Here is a 23,567-nt window from a genome sequence, read left to right on the forward strand (position 1 = left end):
ACTCCGGGGTGCCTTGAGGTCGCGATGCACCACGCGACAGTTGTATTCCAAAACTGAGTCACTCAGATCACATGAATACACAAGCATGCTTGAAACTCATTCAAATGCAAGTGCCTCCATATCTTTTCTTGATTGTTTCCCACTCATTCCTTTTGGTTTGGGGAACATGTCAAAATCCCATGCCCAGAGAACTTCAGGTAGAGCTCGCGGAAATGCTCAGTGGACAACCCAGGCAGGGTAAGGATCAGTATTTCCACACTACTCAGAGAATTTTTATTTTCAGGGATGGATTTTTAGCCCAATTCAAGTTGAAGAAAAGTGGTTTCGTGAAAATCGCAGAAAATTTTTTTTCAGAAACTCCGGGATGCCTGGAAGTCGCGGTGCACCACGCGACAGTTGTATTCCAAAACTGAGTCACTCAGATCACACGAGTACCCAAGCATGCTTGAAACTCATTCAAATGCAAGTGCTTCTATTTGTTGTCTTGATTGTTTCCCACTCATTCCTTTTGGTTTGGGTAACATGTCAAAATCCCATGCCCAGAGAACTTCAAGTAGAGTTCGCGGAAATGCTCAGTGGACACCCCAGGTAGGGTAAGAATCAGCATTTCCACACTACTCAGAGAATATTTATTTTCAGGGATGGATTTTTAGCCCAATTCAAGTTGAAGAAAAGAGGTTTCGTGAAAATCGCAGAAAATTTTTTTTCAGAAACTCCGGGGTGCCTGGATGTAGCGGTGCACCACGCGACAGTTGTATTCCAAAACTGAGTCACTCAGATCACACGAGTACCCAAGCATGCTTGAAACTCATTCAAATGCAAGTGCTTCTATCTGTTGTCTTGATTGTATCCCACTCATTCCTTTTGGTTTGGGTAACATGTCAAAATCCCATGCCCAGATAACTTCAAGTAGAGTTCGCGGAAATGCTCAGTGGACAAGTCAGTCAGGGAAAGGATCAGCATTTCCACACTACTCAGAGAATATTTATTTTCAGGGATGGATTTTTAGCCCAATTCAAGTTGAAGAAAAGTGGTTTCGTGAAAATTGCAGAAAATTTTTTTCAGAAACTCCGGGGTGCCTTGAGGTCGCGATGCACCACGCGACAGTTGTATTCCAAAACTGAGTCACTCAGATCACACGAATACACAAGCATGCTTGAAACTCATTCAAATGCAAGTGCCTCCATCTCTTTTCTTGATTGTTTCCCACTCATTCCTTTTGGTTTGGGGAACATGTCAAAATCCCATGCCCAGAAAACTTCAGGTAGAGTTCGGGGAAATGCTCAATGGACAACCCAGGCAGGGTAAGGATCAGCATTTATACACTACTCAGAGAATTTTTATTTTCAGGGATGGATTTTTGGCCCAATTCAAGTTGAAGAAAAGTGGTTTCGTGAAAATCGCAGAAATTTTTTTTTCAGAAACTCCGGGGTGCCTGGAGGTCGCGGTGCACCACGCGACAGTTGTATTCCAAAACTGAGTCACTCAGATCACACGAGTACCCAAGCATGCTTGAAACTCATTCAAATGCAAGTGCTTCTATCTGTTGTCTTGATTGTTTCCCACTCATTCCTTTTGGTTTGGGGAACATGTCAAAATCCCATGCCCAGAGAACTTCAGGTAGAGCTCGCGGAAATGCTCAGTGGACAACCCAGGCAGGGTAAGGATCAGTATTTCCACACTACTCAGAGAATTTTTATTTTCAGGGATTGATTTTTAGCCCAATTCAAGTTGAAGAAAAGTGGTTTCGTGAAAATCGCAGAAAATTTTTTTTCAGAAACTCCGGGATGCCTGGAAGTCGCGGTGCACCACGCGACAGTTGTATTCCAAACCTGAGTCACTCAGATCACACGAGTACCCAAGCATGCTTGAAACTCATTCAAATGCAAGTGCTTCTATTTGTTGTCTTGATTGTTTCCCACTCATTCCTTTTGGTTTGGGGAACATGTCAAAATCCCATGCCCAGAAAACTTCAGGTAGAGTTCGGGGAAATGTTCAGTGGACAACCCAGGCAGGGTAAGGATCAGCATTTACACACTACTCAGAGAATTTTTATTTTCAGGGATGGATTTTTGGCCCAATTCAAGTTGAAGAAAAGAGGTTTCGTGAAAATCGCAGAAAATTTTTTTTCAGAAACTCCGGGGTGCCTGGAGGTCGCGGTGCACCACGCGACAGTTGTATTCCAAAACTGAGTCACTCAGATCACACGAGTACCCAAGCATGCTTGAAACTCATTCAAATGCAAGTGCTTCTATCTGTTGTCTTGATTGTTTCCCACTCATTCCTTTTGGTTTGGGGAACATGTCAAAATCCCATACCCAGAGAACTTCAGGTAGAGCTCGCGGAAATGCTCAGTGGACAACCCAGGCAGGGTAAGAATCAGCATTTCCACACTACTCAGAGAATATTTATTTTCAGGGATGGATTTTAAGCCCAATTCAAGTTGAAGAAAAGAGGTTTCGTTAAAATCGCAGAAAATTTTTTTTCAGAAACTCCGGGGTGCCTGGAGGTCGCGGTACACCACGCGACAGTTGTATTCCAAAACTGAGTCACTCAGATCACACGAGTACCCAAGCATGCTTGAAACTCATTCAAATGCAAGTGCTTCTATCTGTTGTCTTGATTGTATCCCACTCATTCCTTTTGGTTTGGGTAACATGTCAAAATCCCATGCCCATAGAACTTCAAGTAGAGTTCGCGGAAATGCTCAGTGGACAAGTCAGTCAGGGAAAGGATCAGCATTTCCACACTACTCAGAGAATATTTATTTTCAGGGATGGATTTTTAGCCCAATTCAAGTTGAAGAAAAGTGGTTTCGTGAAAATTGCAGAAAATTTTTTTCAGAAACTCCGGGGTGCCTTGAGGTCGCGATGCACCACGCGACAGTTGTATTCCAAAACTGAGTCACTCAGATCACACGAATACACAAGCATGCTTGAAACTCATTCAAATGCAAGTGCCTCCATCTCTTTTCTTGATTGTTTCCCACACATTCCTTTTGGTTTGGGGAACATGTCAAAATCCCATGCCCAGAAAACTTCAGGTAGAGTTCGGGGAAATGCTCAGTGGACAACCCAGGCAGGGTAAGGATCAGCATTTATACACTACTCAGAGAATTTTTATTTTCAGGGATGGATTTTTGGCCCAATTCAAGTTGAAGAAAAGTGGTTTCGTGAAAATCGCAGAAATTTTTTTTTCAGAAACTCCGGGGTGCCTGGAGGTCGCGGTGCACCACGCGACAGTTGTATTCCAAAACTGAGTCACTCAGATCACACGAGTACCCAAGCATGCTTGAAACTCATTCAAATGCAAGTGCTTCTATCTGTTGTCTTGATTGTTTCCCACTCATTCCTTTTGGTTTGGGGAACATGTCAAAATCCCATGCCCAGAGAACTTCAGGTAGAGCTCGCGGAAATGCTCAGTGGACAACCCAGGCAGGGTAAGGATCAGTATTTCCACACTACTCAGAGAATTTTTATTTTCATTGATTGATTTTTAGCCCAATTCAAGTTGAAGAAAAGTGGTTTCGTGAAAATCGCAGAAATTTTTTTTCAGAAACTCCGGGATGCCTGGAAGTCGCGGTGCACTACGCGACAGTTGTATTCCAAAACTGAGTCACTCAGATCACACGAGTACCCAAGCATGCTTGAAACTCATTCAAATGCAAGTGCTTCTATTTGTTGTCTTGATTGTTTCCCACTCATTCCTTTTGGTTTGGGTAACATGTCAAAATCCCATGCCCAGAGAACTTCAAGTAGAGTTCGCGGAAATGCTCAGTGGACACCCCAGGTAGGGTAAGAATCAGCATTTCCACGCTACTCAGAGAATATTTATTTTCAGGGATGGATTTTTAGCCCAATTCAAGTTGAAGAAAAGAGGTTTCGTGAAAATCGCAGAAAATTTTTTTTCAGAAACTCCGGGGTGCCTGGAGGTCGCGGTGCACCACGCGACAGTTGTATTCCAAAACTGAGTCACTCAGATCACACGAGTACCCAAGCATGCTTGAAACTCATTCAAATGCAAGTGCTTCTATCTGTTGTCTAGATTCTATCCCACTCATTCCTTTTGGTTTGGGTAACATGTCAAAATCCCATGCCCAGAGAACTTCAAGTAGAGTTCGCGGAAATGCTCAGTGGACAAATCAGTCAGGGAAAGGATCAGCATTTCCACACTACTCAGAGAATATTTATTTTCAGGGATGGATTTTTAGCCCAATTCACGTTGATGAAAAGTGGTTTCGTGAAAATTGCAGAAATTTTTTTTTCAGAAACTCCGGGGTGCCTTGAGGTCGCGATGCACCACGCGACAGTTGTATTCCAAAACTGAGTCACTCAGATCACATGAATACACAAGCATGCTTGAAACTCATTCAAATGCAAGTGCCTCCATATCTTTTCTTGATTGTTTCCCACTCATTCCTTTTGGTTTGGGGAACATGTCAAAATCCCATGCCCAGAGAACTTCAGGTAGAGCTCGCGGAAATGCTCAGTGGACAACCCAGGCAGGGTAAGGATCAGTATTTCCACACTACTCAGAGAATTTTTATTTTCAGGGATGGATTTTTAGCCCAATTCAAGTTGAAGAAAAGTGGTTTCGTGAAAATCGCAGAAAATTTTTTTTCAGAAACTCCGGGATGCCTGGAAGTCGCGGTGCACCACGCGACAGTTGTATTCCAAAACTGAGTCACTCAGATCACACGAGTACCCAAGCATGCTTGAAACTCATTCAAATGCAAGTGCTTCTATTTGTTGTCTTGATTGTTTCCCACTCATTCCTTTTGGTTTGGGTAACATGTCAAAATCCCATGCCCAGAGAACTTCAAGTAGAGTTCGCGGAAATGCTCAGTGGACACCCCAGGTAGGGTAAGAATCAGCATTTCCACACTACTCAGAGAATATTTATTTTCAGGGATGGATTTTTAGCCCAATTCAAGTTGAAGAAAAGAGGTTTCGTGAAAATCGCAGAAAATTTTTTTTCAGAAACTCCGGGGTGCCTGGATGTAGCGGTGCACCACGCGACAGTTGTATTCCAAAACTGAGTCACTCAGATCACACGAGTACCCAAGCATGCTTGAAACTCATTCAAATGCAAGTGCTTCTATTTGTTGTCTTGATTGTTTCCCACTCATTCCTTTTGGTTTGGGGAACATGTCAAAATCCCATGCCCAGAAAACTTCAGGTAGAGTTCGGGGAAATGTTCAGTGGACAACCCAGGCAGGGTAAGGATCAGCATTTACACACTACTCAGAGAATTTTTATTTTCAGGGATGGATTTTTGGCCCAATTCAAGTTGAAGAAAAGAGGTTTCGTGAAAATCGCAGAAAATTTTTTTTCAGAAACTCCGGGGTGCCTGGAGGTCGCGGTGCACCACGCGACAGTTGTATTCCAAAACTGAGTCACTCAGATCACACGAGTACCCAAGCATGCTTGAAACTCATTCAAATGCAAGTGCTTCTATCTGTTGTCTTGATTGTATCCCACTCATTCCTTTTGGTTTGGGTAACATGTCAAAATCCCATGCCCAGAGAACTTCAAGTAGAGTTCGCGGAAATGCTCAGTGGACAAGTCAGTCAGGGAAAGGATCAGCATTTCCACACTACTCAGAGAATATTTATTTTCAGGGATGGATTTTTAGCCCAATTCACGTTGATGAAAAGTGGTTTCGTGAAAATTGCAGAAAATTTTTTTTCAGAAACTCCGGGGTGCCTTGAGGTCGCGATTCACCACGCGACAGTTGTATTCCAAAACTGAGTCACTCAGATCACACGAGTACCCAAGCATGCTTGAAACTCATTCAAATGCAAGTGCTTCTATCTGTTGTCTTGATTGTTTCAAACTCATTCCTTTTGGTTTGGGTAACATGTCAAAATCCCATGCCCAGAGAACTTCAGGTAGAGTTCGCGGAAATGCTCAGTGGACAACCCAGGCAGGTTAAGGATCAGCATTTCCAAACTACTCAGAGAATATTTATTTTCAGGGATGGATTTTTAGCCCAATTCAAGTTGATGAAAAGTGGTTTCGTGAAAATTGCAGAAAATTTTTTTTCAGAAACTCCGGGTTGCCTTGAGGTCGCGATGCACCACGCGACAGTTGTATTCAAAAACTGAGTCACTCAGATCACACGAGTACCCAAGCATGCTTGAAACTCATTCAAATGCAAGTGCTTCTATCTGTTGTCTAGATTCTATCCCACTCATTCCTTTTGGTTTGGGTAACATGTCAAAATCCCATGCCCAGAGAACTTCAAGTAGAGTTCGCGGAAATGCTCAGTGGACAAATCAGTCAGGGAAAGGATCAGCATTTCCACACTACTCAGAGAATATTTATTTTCAGGGATGGATTTTTAGCCCAATTCACGTTGATGAAAAGTGGTTTCGTGAAAATTGCAGAAATTTTTTTTTCAGAAACTCCGGGGTGCCTTGAGGTCGCGATGCACCACGCGACAGTTGTATTCCAAAACTGAGTCACTCAGATCACATGAATACACAAGCATGCTTGAAACTCATTCAAATGCAAGTGCCTCCATATCTTTTCTTGATTGTTTCCCACTCATTCCTTTTGGTTTGGGGAACATGTCAAAATCCCATGCCCAGAGAACTTCAGGTAGAGCTCGCGGAAATGCTCAGTGGACAACCCAGGCAGGGTAAGGATCAGTATTTCCACACTACTCAGAGAATTTTTATTTTCAGGGATGGATTTTTAGCCCAATTCAAGTTGAAGAAAAGTGGTTTCGTGAAAATCGCAGAAAATTTTTTTTCAGAAACTCCGGGATGCCTGGAAGTCGCGGTGCACCACGCGACAGTTGTATTCCAAAACTGAGTCACTCAGATCACACGAGTACCCAAGCATGCTTGAAACTCATTCAAATGCAAGTGCTTCTATTTGTTGTCTTGATTGTTTCCCACTCATTCCTTTTGGTTTGGGTAACATGTCAAAATCCCATGCCCAGAGAACTTCAAGTAGAGTTCGCGGAAATGCTCAGTGGACACCCCAGGTAGGGTAAGAATCAGCATTTCCACACTACTCAGAGAATATTTATTTTCAGGGATGGATTTTTAGCCCAATTCAAGTTGAAGAAAAGAGGTTTCGTGAAAATCGCAGAAAATTTTTTTTCAGAAACTCCGGGGTGCCTGGATGTAGCGGTGCACCACGCGACAGTTGTATTCCAAAACTGAGTCACTCAGATCACACGAGTACCCAAGCATGCTTGAAACTCATTCAAATGCAAGTGCTTCTATCTGTTGTCTTGATTGTATCCCACTCATTCCTTTTGGTTTGGGTAACATGTCAAAATCCCATGCCCAGATAACTTCAAGTAGAGTTCGCGGAAATGCTCAGTGGACAAGTCAGTCAGGGAAAGGATCAGCATTTCCACACTACTCAGAGAATATTTATTTTCAGGGATGGATTTTTAGCCCAATTCAAGTTGAAGAAAAGTGGTTTCGTGAAAATTGCAGAAAATTTTTTTCAGAAACTCCGGGGTGCCTTGAGGTCGCGATGCACCACGCGACAGTTGTATTCCAAAACTGAGTCACTCAGATCACACGAATACACAAGCATGCTTGAAACTCATTCAAATGCAAGTGCCTCCATCTCTTTTCTTGATTGTTTCCCACTCATTCCTTTTGGTTTGGGGAACATGTCAAAATCCCATGCCCAGAAAACTTCAGGTAGAGTTCGGGGAAATGCTCAATGGACAACCCAGGCAGGGTAAGGATCAGCATTTATACACTACTCAGAGAATTTTTATTTTCAGGGATGGATTTTTGGCCCAATTCAAGTTGAAGAAAAGTGGTTTCGTGAAAATCGCAGAAATTTTTTTTTCAGAAACTCCGGGGTGCCTGGAGGTCGCGGTGCACCACGCGACAGTTGTATTCCAAAACTGAGTCACTCAGATCACACGAGTACCCAAGCATGCTTGAAACTCATTCAAATGCAAGTGCTTCTATCTGTTGTCTTGATTGTTTCCCACTCATTCCTTTTGGTTTGGGGAACATGTCAAAATCCCATGCCCAGAGAACTTCAGGTAGAGCTCGCGGAAATGCTCAGTGGACAACCCAGGCAGGGTAAGGATCAGTATTTCCACACTACTCAGAGAATTTTTATTTTCAGGGATTGATTTTTAGCCCAATTCAAGTTGAAGAAAAGTGGTTTCGTGAAAATCGCAGAAAATTTTTTTTCAGAAACTCCGGGATGCCTGGAAGTCGCGGTGCACCACGCGACAGTTGTATTCCAAAACTGAGTCACTCAGATCACACGAGTACCCAAGCATGCTTGAAACTCATTCAAATGCAAGTGCTTCTATTTGTTGTCTTGATTGTTTCCCACTCATTCCTTTTGGTTTGGGGAACATGTCAAAATCCCATGCCCAGAAAACTTCAGGTAGAGTTCGGGGAAATGTTCAGTGGACAACCCAGGCAGGGTAAGGATCAGCATTTACACACTACTCAGAGAATTTTTATTTTCAGGGATGGATTTTTGGCCCAATTCAAGTTGAAGAAAAGAGGTTTCGTGAAAATCGCAGAAAATTTTTTTTCAGAAACTCCGGGGTGCCTGGAGGTCGCGGTGCACCACGCGACAGTTGTATTCCAAAACTGAGTCACTCAGATCACACGAGTACCCAAGCATGCTTGAAACTCATTCAAATGCAAGTGCTTCTATCTGTTGTCTTGATTGTTTCCCACTCATTCCTTTTGGTTTGGGGAACATGTCAAAATCCCATACCCAGAGAACTTAAGGTAGAGCTCGCGGAAATGCTCAGTGGACAACCCAGGCAGGGTAAGAATCAGCATTTCCACACTACTCAGAGAATATTTATTTTCAGGGATGGATTTTAAGCCCAATTCAAGTTGAAGAAAAGAGGTTTCGTTAAAATCGCAGAAAATTTTTTTTCAGAAACTCCGGGGTGCCTGGAGGTCGCGGTACACCACGCGACAGTTGTATTCCAAAACTGAGTCACTCAGATCACACGAGTACCCAAGCATGCTTGAAACTCATTCAAATGCAAGTGCTTCTATCTGTTGTCTTGATTGTATCCCACTCATTCCTTTTGGTTTGGGTAACATGTCAAAATCCCATGCCCAGAGAACTTCAAGTAGAGTTCGCGGAAATGCTCAGTGGACAAGTCAGTCAGGGAAAGGATCAGCATTTCCACACTACTCAGAGAATATTTATTTTCAGGGATGGATTTTTAGCCCAATTCAAGTTGAAGAAAAGTGGTTTCGTGAAAATTGCAGAAAATTTTTTTCAGAAACTCCGGGGTGCCTTGAGGTCGCGATGCACCACGCGACAGTTGTATTCCAAAACTGAGTCACTCAGATCACACGAATACACAAGCATGCTTGAAACTCATTCAAATGCAAGTGCCTCCATCTCTTTTCTTGATTGTTTCCCACTCATTCCTTTTGGTTTGGGGAACATGTCAAAATCCCATGCCCAGAAAACTTCAGGTAGAGTTCGGGGAAATGCTCAGTGGACAACCCAGGCAGGGTAAGGATCAGCATTTATACACTACTCAGAGAATTTTTATTTTCAGGGATGGATTTTTGGCCCAATTCAAGTTGAAGAAAAGTGGTTTCGTGAAAATCGCAGAAATTTTTTTTTCAGAAACTCCGGGGTGCCTGGAGGTCGCGGTGCACCACGCGACAGTTGTATTCCAAAACTGAGTCACTCAGATCACACGAGTACCCAAGCATGCTTGAAACTCATTCAAATGCAAGTGCTTCTATCTGTTGTCTTGATTGTTTCCCACTCATTCCTTTTGGTTTGGGGAACATGTCAAAATCCCATGCCCAGAGAACTTCAGGTAGAGCTCGCGGAAATGCTCAGTGGACAACCCAGGCAGGGTAAGGATCAGTATTTCCACACTACTCAGAGAATTTTTATTTTCATTGATTGATTTTTAGCCCAATTCAAGTTGAAGAAAAGTGGTTTCGTGAAAATCGCAGAAATTTTTTTTCAGAAACTCCGGGATGCCTGGAAGTCGCGGTGCACCACGCGACAGTTGTATTCCAAAACTGAGTCACTCAGATCACACGAGTACCCAAGCATGCTTGAAACTCATTCAAATGCAAGTGCTTCTATTTGTTGTCTTGATTGTTTCCCACTCATTCCTTTTGGTTTGGGTAACATGTCAAAATCCCATGCCCAGAGAACTTCAAGTAGAGTTCGCGGAAATGCTCAGTGGACACCCCAGGTAGGGTAAGAATCAGCATTTCCACGCTACTCAGAGAATATTTATTTTCAGGGATGGATTTTTAGCCCAATTCAAGTTGAAGAAAAGAGGTTTCGTGAAAATCGCAGAAAATTTTTTTTCAGAAACTCCGGGGTGCCTGGAGGTCGCGGTGCACCACGCGACAGTTGTATTCCAAAACTGAGTCACTCAGATCACACGAGTACCCAAGCATGCTTGAAACTCATTCAAATGCAAGTGCTTCTATCTGTTGTCTAGATTCTATCCCACTCATTCCTTTTGGTTTGGGTAACATGTCAAAATCCCATGCCCAGAGAACTTCAAGTAGAGTTCGCGGAAATGCTCAGTGGACAAATCAGTCAGGGAAAGGATCAGCATTTCCACACTACTCAGAGAATATTTATTTTCAGGGATGGATTTTTAGCCCAATTCACGTTGATGAAAAGTGGTTTCGTGAAAATTGCAGAAATTTTTTTTTCAGAAACTCCGGGGTGCCTTGAGGTCGCGATGCACCACGCGACAGTTGTATTCCAAAACTGAGTCACTCAGATCACATGAATACACAAGCATGCTTGAAACTCATTCAAATGCAAGTGCCTCCATATCTTTTCTTGATTGTTTCCCACTCATTCCTTTTGGTTTGGGGAACATGTCAAAATCCCATGCCCAGAGAACTTCAGGTAGAGCTCGCGGAAATGCTCAGTGGACAACCCAGGCAGGGTAAGAATCAGTATTTCCACACTACTCAGAGAATTTTTATTTTCAGGGATGGATTTTTAGCCCAATTCAAGTTGAAGAAAAGTGGTTTCGTGAAAATCGCAGAAAATTTTTTTTCAGAAACTCCGGGATGCCTGGAAGTCGCGGTGCACCACGCGACAGTTGTATTCCAAAACTGAGTCACTCAGATCACACGAGTACCCAAGCATGCTTGAAACTCATTCAAATGCAAGTGCTTCTATTTGTTGTCTTGATTGTTTCCCACTCATTCCTTTTGGTTTGGGTAACATGTCAAAATCCCATGCCCAGAGAACTTCAAGTAGAGTTCGCGGAAATGCTCAGTGGACACCCCAGGTAGGGTAAGAATCAGCATTTCCACACTACTCAGAGAATATTTATTTTCAGGGATGGATTTTTAGCCCAATTCAAGTTGAAGAAAAGAGGTTTCGTGAAAATCGCAGAAAATTTTTTTTCAGAAACTCCGGGGTGCCTGGATGTAGCGGTGCACCACGTGACAGTTGTATTCCAAAACTGAGTCACTCAGATCACACGAGTACCCAAGCATGCTTGAAACTCATTCAAATGCAAGTGCTTCTATTTGTTGTCTTGATTGTTTCCCACTCATTCCTTTTGGTTTGGGTAACATGTCAAAATCCCATGCCCAGAGAACTTCAAGTAGAGTTCGCGGAAATGCTCAGTGGACACCCCAGGTAGGGTAAGAATCAGCATTTCCACGCTACTCAGAGAATATTTATTTTCAGGGATGGATTTTTAGCCCAATTCAAGTTGAAGAAAAGAGGTTTCGTGAAAATCGCAGAAAATTTTTTTTCAGAAACTCCGGGGTGCCTGGAGGTCGCGGTGCACCACGCGACAGTTGTATTCCAAAACTGAGTCACTCAGATCACACGAGTACCCAAGCATGCTTGAAACTCATTCAAATGCAAGTGCTTCTATCTGTTGTCTAGATTCTATCCCACTCATTCCTTTTGGTTTGGGTAACATGTCAAAATCCCATGCCCAGAGAACTTCAAGTAGAGTTCGCGGAAATGCTCAGTGGACAAATCTGTCAGGGAAAGGATCAGCATTTCCACACTACTCAGAGAATATTTATTTTCAGGGATGGATTTTTAGCCCAATTCACGTTGATGAAAAGTGGTTTCGTGAAAATTGCAGAAATTTTTTTTTCAGAAACTCCGGGGTGCCTTGAGGTCGCGATGCACCACGCGACAGTTGTATTCCAAAACTGAGTCACTCAGATCACATGAATACACAAGCATGCTTGAAACTCATTCAAATGCAAGTGCCTCCATATCTTTTCTTGATTGTTTCCCACTCATTCCTTTTGGTTTGGGGAACATGTCAAAATCCCATGCCCAGAGAACTTCAGGTAGAGCTCGCGGAAATGCTCAGTGGACAACCCAGGCAGGGTAAGGATCAGTATTTCCACACTACTCAGAGAATTTTTATTTTCAGGGATGGATTTTTAGCCCAATTCAAGTTGAAGAAAAGTGGTTTCGTGAAAATCGCAGAAAATTTTTTTTCAGAAACTCCGGGATGCCTGGAAGTCGCGGTGCACCACGCGACAGTTGTATTCCAAAACTGAGTCACTCAGATCACACGAGTACCCAAGCATGCTTGAAACTCATTCAAATGCAAGTGCTTCTATTTGTTGTCTTGATTGTTTCCCACTCATTCCTTTTGGTTTGGGTAACATGTCAAAATCCCATGCCCAGAGAACTTCAAGTAGAGTTCGCGGAAATGCTCAGTGGACACCCCAGGTAGGGTAAGAATCAGCATTTCCACACTACTCAGAGAATATTTATTTTCAGGGATGGATTTTTAGCCCAATTCAAGTTGAAGAAAAGAGGTTTCGTGAAAATCGCAGAAAATTTTTTTTCAGAAACTCCGGGGTGCCTGGATGTAGCGGTGCACCACGCGACAGTTGTATTCCAAAACTGAGTCACTCAGATCACACGAGTACCCAAGCATGCTTGAAACTCATTCAAATGCAAGTGCTTCTATCTGTTGTCTTGATTGTATCCCACTCATTCCTTTTGGTTTGGGTAACATGTCAAAATCCCATGCCCAGATAACTTCAAGTAGAGTTTGCGGAAATGCTCAGTGGACATGTCAGTCAGGGAAAGGATCAGCATTTCCACACTACTCAGAGAATATTTATTTTCAGGGATGGATTTTTAGCCCAATTCAAGTTGAAGAAAAGTGGTTTCGTGAAAATTGCAGAAAATTTTTTTCAGAAACTCCGGGGTGCCTTGAGGTCGCGATGCACCACGCGACAGTTGTATTCCAAAACTGAGTCACTCAGATCACACGAATACACAAGCATGCTTGAAACTCATTCAAATGCAAGTGCCTCCATCTCTTTTCTTGATTGTTTCCCACTCATTCCTTTTGGTTTGGGGAACATGTCAAAATCCCATGCCCAGAAAACTTCAGGTAGAGTTCGGGGAAATGCTCAATGGACAACCCAGGCAGGGTAAGGATCAGCATTTATACACTACTCAGAGAATTTTTATTTTCAGGGATGGATTTTTGGCCCAATTCAAGTTGAAGAAAAGTGGTTTCGTGAAAATCGCAGAAATTTTTTTTTCAGAAACTCCGGGGTGCCTGGAGGTCGCGGTGCACCACGCGACAGTTGTATTCCAAAACTGAGTCACTCAGATCACACGAGTACCCAAGCATGGTTGAAACTCATTCAAATGCAAGTGCTTCTATCTGTTGTCTTGATTGTTTCCCACTCATTCCTTTTGGTTTGGGGAACATGTCAAAATCCCATGCCCAGAGAACTTCAGGTAGAGCTCGCGGAAATGCTCAGTGGACAACCCAGGCAGGGTAAGGATCAGTATTTCCACACTACTCAGAGAATTTTTATTTTCAGGGATTGATTTTTAGCCCAATTCAAGTTGAAGAAAAGTGGTTTCGTGAAAATCGCAGAAAATTTTTTTTCAGAAACTCCGGGATGCCTGGAAGTCGCGGTGCACCACGCGACAGTTGTATTCCAAAACTGAGTCACTCAGATCACACGAGTACCCAAGCATGCTTGAAACTCATTCAAATGCAAGTGCTTCTATTTGTTGTCTTGATTGTTTCCCACTCATTCCTTTTGGTTTGGGGAACATGTCAAAATCCCATGCCCAGAAAACTTCAGGTAGAGTTCGGGGAAATGTTCAGTGGACAACCCAGGCAGGGTAAGGATCAGCATTTACACACTACTCAGAGAATTTTTATTTTCAGGGATGGATTTTTGGCCCAATTCAAGTTGAAGAAAAGAGGTTTCGTGAAAATCGCAGAAAATTTTTTTTCAGAAACTCCGGGGTGCCTGGAGGTCGCGGTGCACCACGCGACAGTTGTATTCCAAAACTGAGTCACTCAGATCACACGAGTACCCAAGCATGCTTGAAACTCATTCAAATGCAAGTGCTTCTATCTGTTGTCTTGATTGTTTCCCACTCATTCCTTTTGGTTTGGGGAACATGTCAAAATCCCATACCCAGAGAACTTCAGGTAGAGCTCGCGGAAATGCTCAGTGGACAACCCAGGCAGGGTAAGAATCAGCATTTCCACACTACTCAGAGAATATTTATTTTCAGGGATGGATTTTAAGCCCAATTCAAGTTGAAGAAAAGAGGTTTCGTGAAAATCGCAGAAAATTTTTTTTCAGAAACTCCGGGGTGCCTGGAGGTCGCGGTACACCACGCGACAGTTGTATTCCAAAACTGAGTCACTCAGATCACACGAGTACCCAAGCATGCTTGAAACTCATTCAAATGCAAGTGCTTCTATCTGTTGTCTTGATTGTATCCCACTCATTCCTTTTGGTTTGGGTAACATGTCAAAATCCCATGCCCAGAGAACTTCAAGTAGAGTTCGCGGAAATGCTCAGTGGACAAGTCAGTCAGGGAAAGGATCAGCATTTCCACACTACTCAGAGAATATTTATTTTCAGGGATGGATTTTTAGCCCAATTCACGTTGATGAAAAGTGGTTTCGTGAAAATTGCAGAAAATTTTTTTTCAGAAACTCCGGGGTGCCTTGAGGTCGCGATGCACCACGCGACAGTTGTATTCCAAAACTGAGTCACTCAGATCACACGAATACACAAGCATGCTTGAAACTCATTCAAATGCAAGTGCCTCCATCTCTTTTCTTGATTGTTTCCCACTCATTCCTTTTGGTTTGGGGAACATGTCAAAATCCCATGCCCAGAAAACTTCAGGTAGAGTTCGGGGAAATGCTCAGTGGACAACCCAGGCAGGGTAAGGATCAGCATTTACACACTACTCAGAGAATTTTCATTTTCAGGGATGGATTTTTGGCCCAATTCAAGTTGAAGAAAAGAGGTTTCGTGAAAATCGCAGAAAATTTTTTTTCAGAAACTCCGGGGTGCCTGGAGGACGCGGTGCACCACGCGACAGTTGTATTCCAAAACAGAGTCACTCAGATCACACGAATACACAAGCATGCTTGAAACTCATTCAAATGCAAGTGCTTCTATCTGTTGTCTTGCTTGTTTCCCACTCATTCCTTTTCGTTTGGGGAACATGTCAAAATCCCATGCCCAGAGAACTTCAGGTAGAGCTCGCGGAAATGCTCAGTGGACAACCCAGGCAGGGTAAGGATCAGTATTTCCACACTACTCAGAGAATTTTTATTTTCAGGGATGGATTTTTAGCCCAATTCAAGTTGAAGAAAAGTGGTTTCGTGAAAATCGCAGAAATTTTTTTTTCAGAAACTCCGGGGTGCCTGGAGATCGCGGTGCACCACGCGACAGTTGTATTCCAAAACTGAGTCACTCAGATCACACGAGTACCCAAGCATGCTTGAAACTCATTCAAATGCAAGTGCTTCTATCTGTTGTCTTGATTGTTTCCCACTCATTCCTTTTGGTTTGGGGAACAAGTCAAAATCCCATGCCCAGAGAACTTCAGGTAGAGCTCGCTGAAATGCTCAGTGGACAACCCAGGCAGGGTAAGGATCAGTATTTCCACACTACTCAGAGAATTTTTATTTTCAGGGATGGATTTTTAGCCCAATTCAAGTTGAAGAAAAGTGGTTTCGTGAAAATCGCAGAAAATTTTTTTCAGAAACTCCGGGATGCCTGGAAGTCACGGTGCACCACGCGACAGTTGTATTCCAAAACTGAGTCACTCAGATCACACGAGTACCCAAACATGCTTGAAACTCATTCAAATGCAAGTGCTTCTATCTGTTGTCTTGATTGTTTCCCACTCATTCCTTGTGGTTTGTGGAACATGTCAAAATCCCATGCCCAGAGAACTTCAGGTAGAGCTCGCAGAAATGCTCATTGGATACCCCAGGCAGGGTAAGGATCAGTATTTCCACACTACTCAGAAAATTTTTATTTTCAGTGATGGATTTTTAGACTAATTCAAGTTGAAGAAAAGTGGTTTCGTGAAAATCGCAGAATATTTTTTTTCAGAAACTCCGGGGTGCCTGGAGGTCGCGGTGCACCACGCGACAGTTGTATTCCAAAACTGAGTAACTCAGATCACACGAGTACCCAAGCATGCTTGAATCTCATTCAAATGCAAGTGCTTCTATCTGTTGTCTTGATTGTTTCCCAATCATTCCTTTTGGTTTGGGTAACATGTCAAAATCCCATGCCCAGAGAACTTCAGGTAGAGTTCGCGGAAATGCTCAGTGGACAACCCAGGCAGGTTAAGGATCAGCATTTCCACACTACTCAGAGAATATTTATTTTCAGGGATGGATTTTTAGCCCAATTCAAGTTGATGAAAAGTGGTTTCGTGAAAATTGCAGAAAATTTTTTTTCAGAAACTCCGCGGTGCCTTGAGGTCGCGATGCACCACGCGACAGTTGTATTCAAAAACTGAGTCACTCAGATCACACGAGTACCCAAGCATGCTTGAAACTCATTCAAATGCAAGTGCCTCTATCTCTTTTCTTGATTGTTTCCCACTCATTCCTTTTGGTTTGGGAACATGTCAAAATCCCATGCCCAGGGAACTTCAGTTAGAGTTCGGGGAAATGCTCAGTGGACAACCCAGGCAGGGTAAGGATCAGCATTTACACACCACTCAGAGAATTTTTATTTTCAGGGATGGATTTTTAGCCCAATTTAAGTTGAAGAAAAGTGGTTTCGTGAAAATCGCAGAAAATTTTTTTTCAGAAACTCCGGGGTGCCTGGAGGTCGCGGTGCACCACGCGACAGTTGTATTCCAAAACTGAGTCACTCAGATCACACGAGTACCCAAGCATGCTTGAAACTCATTCAAATGCAAGTGCTTCTATTTATTGTCTTGATTGTTTCCCACTCATTCCTTTTGATTTGGGTAACATGTCAAAATCCCATGCCCAGAGAACTTCAAGTAGAGTTCGCGGAAATGCTCAGTGGACACCCCAGGTAGGGTAAGAATCAGCATTTCCACACTACTCAGAGAATATTTATTTTCAGGGATGGATTTTTAGCCCAATTCAAGTTGAAGAAAAGAGGTTTCGTGAAAATCGCAGAAAATTTTTTTTCAGAAACTCCGGGGTGCCTGGAGGTCGCGGTGCATCACGCGACAGTTGTATTCCAAAACTGAGTCACTCAGATCACACGAGTACCCAAGCATGCTTGAAACTCATTCAAATGCAAGTGCTTCTATCTGTTGTCTTGATTGTATCCCACTCATTCCTTTTGGTTTGGGTAACATGTCAAAATCCCATGCCCAGAGAACTTCAAGTAGAGTTCGCGGAAATGCTCAGTGGACAAGTCAGTCAGGGAAAGGATCAGCATTTCCACACTACTCAGAGAATATTTATTTTCAGGGATGGATTTTTAGCCCAATTCACGTTGATGAAAAGTGGTTTCGTGAAAATTGCAGAAAATTTTTTTTCAGAAACTCCGGGGTGCCTTGAGGTCGCGATGCACCACGCGACAGTTGTATTCCAAAACTGAGTCACTCAGATCACACGAATACACAAGCACGCTTGAAACTCATTCAAATGCAAGTGCCTCCATCTTTTTTCTTCATTGTTTCCCACTCATTCCTTTTGGTTTGGGGAACATGTCAAAATCCCATGCCCAGAAAACTTCAGGTAGAGTTCAGGGAAATGCTCAGTGGACAACCCAGGCAGGGTAAGGATCAGCATTTACACACTACTCAGAGAATTTTTATTTTCAGGGATGGATTTTTGGCCCAATTCAAGTTGAAGAAAAGAGGTTTCGTGAAAATCGCAGAAAATTTTTTTTCAGAAACTCCAGGGTGCCTGGAGGACGCGGTGCAGCACGCGACAGTTGTATTCCAAAACAGAGTCACTCAGATCACACGAATACACAAGCATGCTTGAAACTCATTCAAATGCAAGTGCTTCTATCTGTTGTCTTGATTGTTTCCCACTCATTCCTTTTGGTTTGGGGAACATGTCAAAATCCCATGCCCAGAGAACTTCAGGTAGAGCTCGCGGAAATGCTCAGTGGACAACCCAGGCAGGGTAAGGATCAGTATTTCCACACTACTCAGAGAATTTTTATTTTCAGGGATGGATTTTTAGCCCAATTCAAGTTGAAGAAAAGTGGTTTCGTGAAAATTGCAGAAATTTTTTTTTCAGAAACTCCGGGGTGCCTGGAGATCGCGGTGCACCACGCGACAGTTGTATTCCAAAACTGAGTCACTCAGATCACACGAGTACCCAAGCATGCTTGAAACTCATTCAAATGCAAGTGCTTCTATCTGTTGTCTTGATTGTTTCCCACTCATTCCTTTTGGTTTGGGGAACATGTCAAAATCCCATGCCCAGAGAACTTCAGGTAGAGCTCGCGGAAATGCTCAGTGGACAACCCAGGCAGGGTAAGGATCAGTATTTCCACACCACTCAGAGAATTTTTATTTTCAGGGATGGATTTTTAGCCCAATTCAAGTTGAAGAAAAGTGGTTTCGTGAAAATTGCAGAAAATTTTTTTTCAGAAACTCCGGGATGCCTGGAAGTCGCGGTGCACCACGCGACAGTTGTATTCCAAAACTGAGTCACTCAGATCACACGAGTACCCAAGCATGCTTGAAACTCATTCAAATGCAAGTGCTTCTATCTGTTGTCTTGATTGTTTCCCACTCATTCCTTTTGGTTTGGGGAACATGTCAAAATCCCATGCCCAGAGAACTTCAGGTAGAGCTCGCGGAAATGCTCAGTGGACAACCCAGGCAGGGTAAGGATCAGTATTTCCACACTACTCAGAAAATTTTTATTTTCAGTGATGGATTTTTAGACCAATTCAAGTTGAAGAAAAGTGGTTTCGTGAAAATCGCAGAAATTTTTTTTTCAGAAACTCCGGGGTGCCTGGAGATCGCGGTGCAACCACGCGACAGTTGTATTCCAAAACTGAGTCACTCAGATCACACGAGTACCCAAGCATGCTTGAAACTCATTCAAATGCAAGTGCTTCTATCTGTTGTCTTGATTGTATCCCACTCATTCCTTTTGGTTTGGGTAACATGTCAAAATCCCATGCCCAGAGAACTTCAAGTAGAGTTCGCGGAAATGCTCAGTGGACAAGTCAGTCAGGGAAAGGATCAGCATTTCCACACTACTCAGAGAATATTTATTTTCAGGGATGGATTTTTAGCCCAATTCACGTTGATGAAAAGTGGTTTCGTGAAAATTGCAGAAATTTTTTTTTCAGAAACTCCGGGGTGCCTTGAGGTCGCGATGCACCACGCGACAGTTGTATTCCAAAACTGAGTCACTCAGATCACATGAATACACAAGCATGCTTGAAACTCATTCAAATGCAAGTGCCTCCATATCTTTTCTTGATTGTTTCCCACTCATTCCTTTTGGTTTGGGGAACATGTCAAAATCCCATGCCCAGAGAACTTCAGGTAGAGCTCGCGGAAATGCTCAGTGGACAACCCAGGCAGGGTAAGGATCAGTATTTCCACACTACTCAGAGAATTTTTATTTTCAGGGATGGATTTTTAGCCCAATTCAAGTTGAAGAAAAGTGGTTTCGTGAAAATCGCAGAAAATTTTTTTTCAGAAACTCCGGGATGCCTGGAAGTCGCGGTGCACCACGCGACAGTTGTATTCCAAAACTGAGTCACTCAGATCACACGAGTACCCAAGCATGCTTGAAACTCATTCAAATGCAAGTGCTTCTATTTGTTGTCTTGATTGTTTCCCACTCATTCCTTTTGGTTTGGGTAACATGTCAAAATCCCATGCCCAGAGAACTTCAAGTAGAGTTCGCGGAAATGCTCAGTGGACACCCCAGGTAGGGTAAGAATCAGCATTTCCACACTACTCAGAGAATATTTATTTTCAGGGATGGATTTTTAGCCCAATTCAAGTTGAAGAAAAGAGGTTTCGTGAAAATCGCAGAAAATTTTTTTTCAGAAACTCCGGGGTGCCTGGATGTAGCGGTGCACCACGCGACAGTTGTATTCCAAAACTGAGTCACTCAGATCACACGAGTACCCAAGCATGCTTGAAACTCATTCAAATGCAAGTGCTTCTATCTGTTGTCTTGATTGTATCCCACTCATTCCTTTTGGTTTGGGTAACATGTCAAAATCCCATGCCCAGATAACTTCAAGTAGAGTTCGCGGAAATGCTCAGTGGACAAGTCAGTCAGGGAAAGGATCAGCATTTCCACACTACTCAGAGAATATTTATTTTCAGGGATGGATTTTTAGCCCAATTCAAGTTGAAGAAAAGTGGTTTCGTGAAAATTGCAGAAAATTTTTTTCAGAAACTCCGGGGTGCCTTGAGGTCGCGATGCACCACTCGACAGTTGTATTCCAAAACTGAGTCACTCAGATCACACGAATACACAAGCATGCTTGAAACTCATTCAAATGCAAGTGCCTCCATCTCTTTTCTTGATTGTTTCCCACTCATTCCTTTTGGTTTGGGGAACATGTCAAAATCCCATGCCCAGAAAACTTCAGGTAGAGTTCGGGGAAATGCTCAATGGACAACCCAGGCAGGGTAAGGATCAGCATTTATACACTACTCAGAGAATTTTTATTTTCAGGGATGGATTTTTGGCCCAATTCAAGTTGAAGAAAAGTGGTTTCGTGAAAATCGCAGAAATTTTTTTTTCAGAAACTCCGGGGTGCCTGGAGGTCGCGGTGCACCACGCGACAGTTGTATTCCAAAACTGAGTCACTCAGATCACACGAGTACCCAAGCATGCTTGAAACTCATTCAAATGCAAGTGCTTCTATTTGTTGTCTTGATTGTTTCCCACTCATTCCTTTTGGTTTGGGGAACATGTCAAAATCCCATGCCCAGAAAACTTCAGGTAGAGTTCGGGGAAATGTTCAGTGGACAACCCAGGCAGGGTAAGGATCAGCATTTACACACTACTCAGAGAATTTTTATTTTCAGGGATGGATTTTTGGCCCAATTCAAGTTGAAGAAAAGAGGTTTCGTGAAAATCGCAGAAAATTTTTTTTCAGAAACTCCGGGGTGCCTGGAGGTCGCGGTGCACCACGCGACAGTTGTATTCCAAAACTGAGTCACTCAGATCACACGAGTACCCAAGCATGCTTGAAACTCATTCAAATGCAAGTGCTTCTATCTGTTGTCTTGATTGTTTCCCACTCATTCCTTTTGGTTTGGGGAACATGTCAAAATCCCATACCCAGAGAACTTCAGGTAGAGCTCGCGGAAATGCTCAGTGGACAACCCAGGCAGGGTAAGAATCAGCATTTCCACACTACTCAGAGAATATTTATTTTCAGGGATGGATTTTAAGCCCAATTCAAGTTGAAGAAAAGAGGTTTCGTGAAAATCGCAGAAAATTTTTTTTCAGAAACTCCGGGGTGCCTGGAGGTCGCGGTACACCACGCGACAGTTGTATTCCAAAACTGAGTCACTCAGATCACACGAGTACCCAAGCATGCTTGAAACTCATTCAAATGCAAGTGCTTCTATCTGTTGTCTTGATTGTATCCCACTCATTCCTTTTGGTTTGTGTAACATGTCAAAATCCCATGCCCAGAGAACTTCAAGTAGAGTTCGCGGAAATGCTCAGTGGACAAGTCAGTCAGGGAAAGGATCAGCATTTCCACACTACTCAGAGAATATTTATTTTCAGGGATGGATTTTTAGCCCAATTCAAGTTGAAGAAAAGTGGTTTCGTGAAAATTGCAGAAAATTTTTTTCAGAAACTCCGGGGTGCCTTGAGGTCGCGATGCACCACGCGACAGTTGTATTCCAAAACTGAGTCACTCAGATCACACGAATACACAAGCATGCTTGAAACTCATTCAAATGCAAGTGCCTCCATCTCTTTTCTTGATTGTTTCCCACTCATTCCTTTTGGTTTGGGGAACATGTCAAAATCCCATGCCCAGAAAACTTCAGGTAGAGTTCGGGGAAATGCTCAGTGGACAACCCAGGCAGGGTAAGGATCAGCATTTATACACTACTCAGAGAATTTTTATTTTCAGGGATGGATTTTTGGCCCAATTCAAGTTGAAGAAAAGTGGTTTCGTGAAAATCGCAGAAATTTTTTTTTCAGAAACTCCGGGGTGCCTGGAGGTCGCGGTGCACCACGCGACAGTTGTATTCCAAAACTGAGTCACTCAGATCACACGAGTACCCAAGCATGCTTGAAACTCATTCAAATGCAAGTGCTTCTATCTGTTGTCTTGATTGTTTCCCACTCATTCCTTTTGGTTTGGGGAACATGTCAAAATCCCATGCCCAGAGAACTTCAGGTAGAGCTCGCGGAAATGCTCAGTGGACAACCCAGGCAGGGTAAGGATCAGTATTTCCACACTACTCAGAGAATTTTTATTTTCATTGATTGATTTTTAGCCCAATTCAAGTTGAAGAAAAGTGGTTTCGTGAAAATCGCAGAAATTTTTTTTCAGAAACTCCGGGATGCCTGGAAGTCGCGGTGCACCACGCGACAGTTGTATTCCAAAACTGAGTCACTCAGATCACACGAGTACCCAAGCATGCTTGAAACTCATTCAAATGCAAGTGCTTCTATTTGTTGTCTTGATTGTTTCCCACTCATTCCTTTTGGTTTGGGTAACATGTCAAAATCCCATGCCCAGAGAACTTCAAGTAGAGTTCGCGGAAATGCTCAGTGGACACCCCAGGTAGGGTAAGAATCAGCATTTCCACGCTACTCAGAGAATATTTATTTTCAGGGATGGATTTTTAGCCCAATTCAAGTTGAAGAAAAGAGGTTTCGTGAAAATCGCAGAAAATTTTTTTTCAGAAACTCCGGGGTGCCTGGAGGTCGCGGTGCACCACGCGACAGTTGTATTCCAAAACTGAGTCACTCAGATCACACGAGTACCCAAGCATGCTTGAAACTCATTCAAATGCAAGTGCTTCTATCTGTTGTCTAGATTCTATCCCACTCATTCCTTTTGGTTTGGGTAACATGTCAAAATCCCATGCCCAGAGAACTTCAAGTAGAGTTCGCGGAAATGCTCAGTGGACAAATCAGTCAGGGAAAGGATCAGCATTTCCACACTACTCAGAGAATATTTATTTTCAGGGATGGATTTTTAGCCCAATTCACGTTGATGAAAAGTGGTTTCGTGAAAATTGCAGAAATTTTTTTTTCAGAAACTCCGGGGTGCCTTGAGGTCGCGATGCACCACGCGACAGTTGTATTCCAAAACTGAGTCACTCAGATCACATGAATACACA

The sequence above is a fragment of the Atractosteus spatula genome, chromosome 3 (genome assembly GCF_055471065.1).
Source record: "Atractosteus spatula isolate fAtrSpa1 chromosome 3, fAtrSpa1.hap1, whole genome shotgun sequence".
Classification (NCBI taxonomy): domain Eukaryota; kingdom Metazoa; phylum Chordata; class Actinopteri; order Semionotiformes; family Lepisosteidae; genus Atractosteus; species Atractosteus spatula.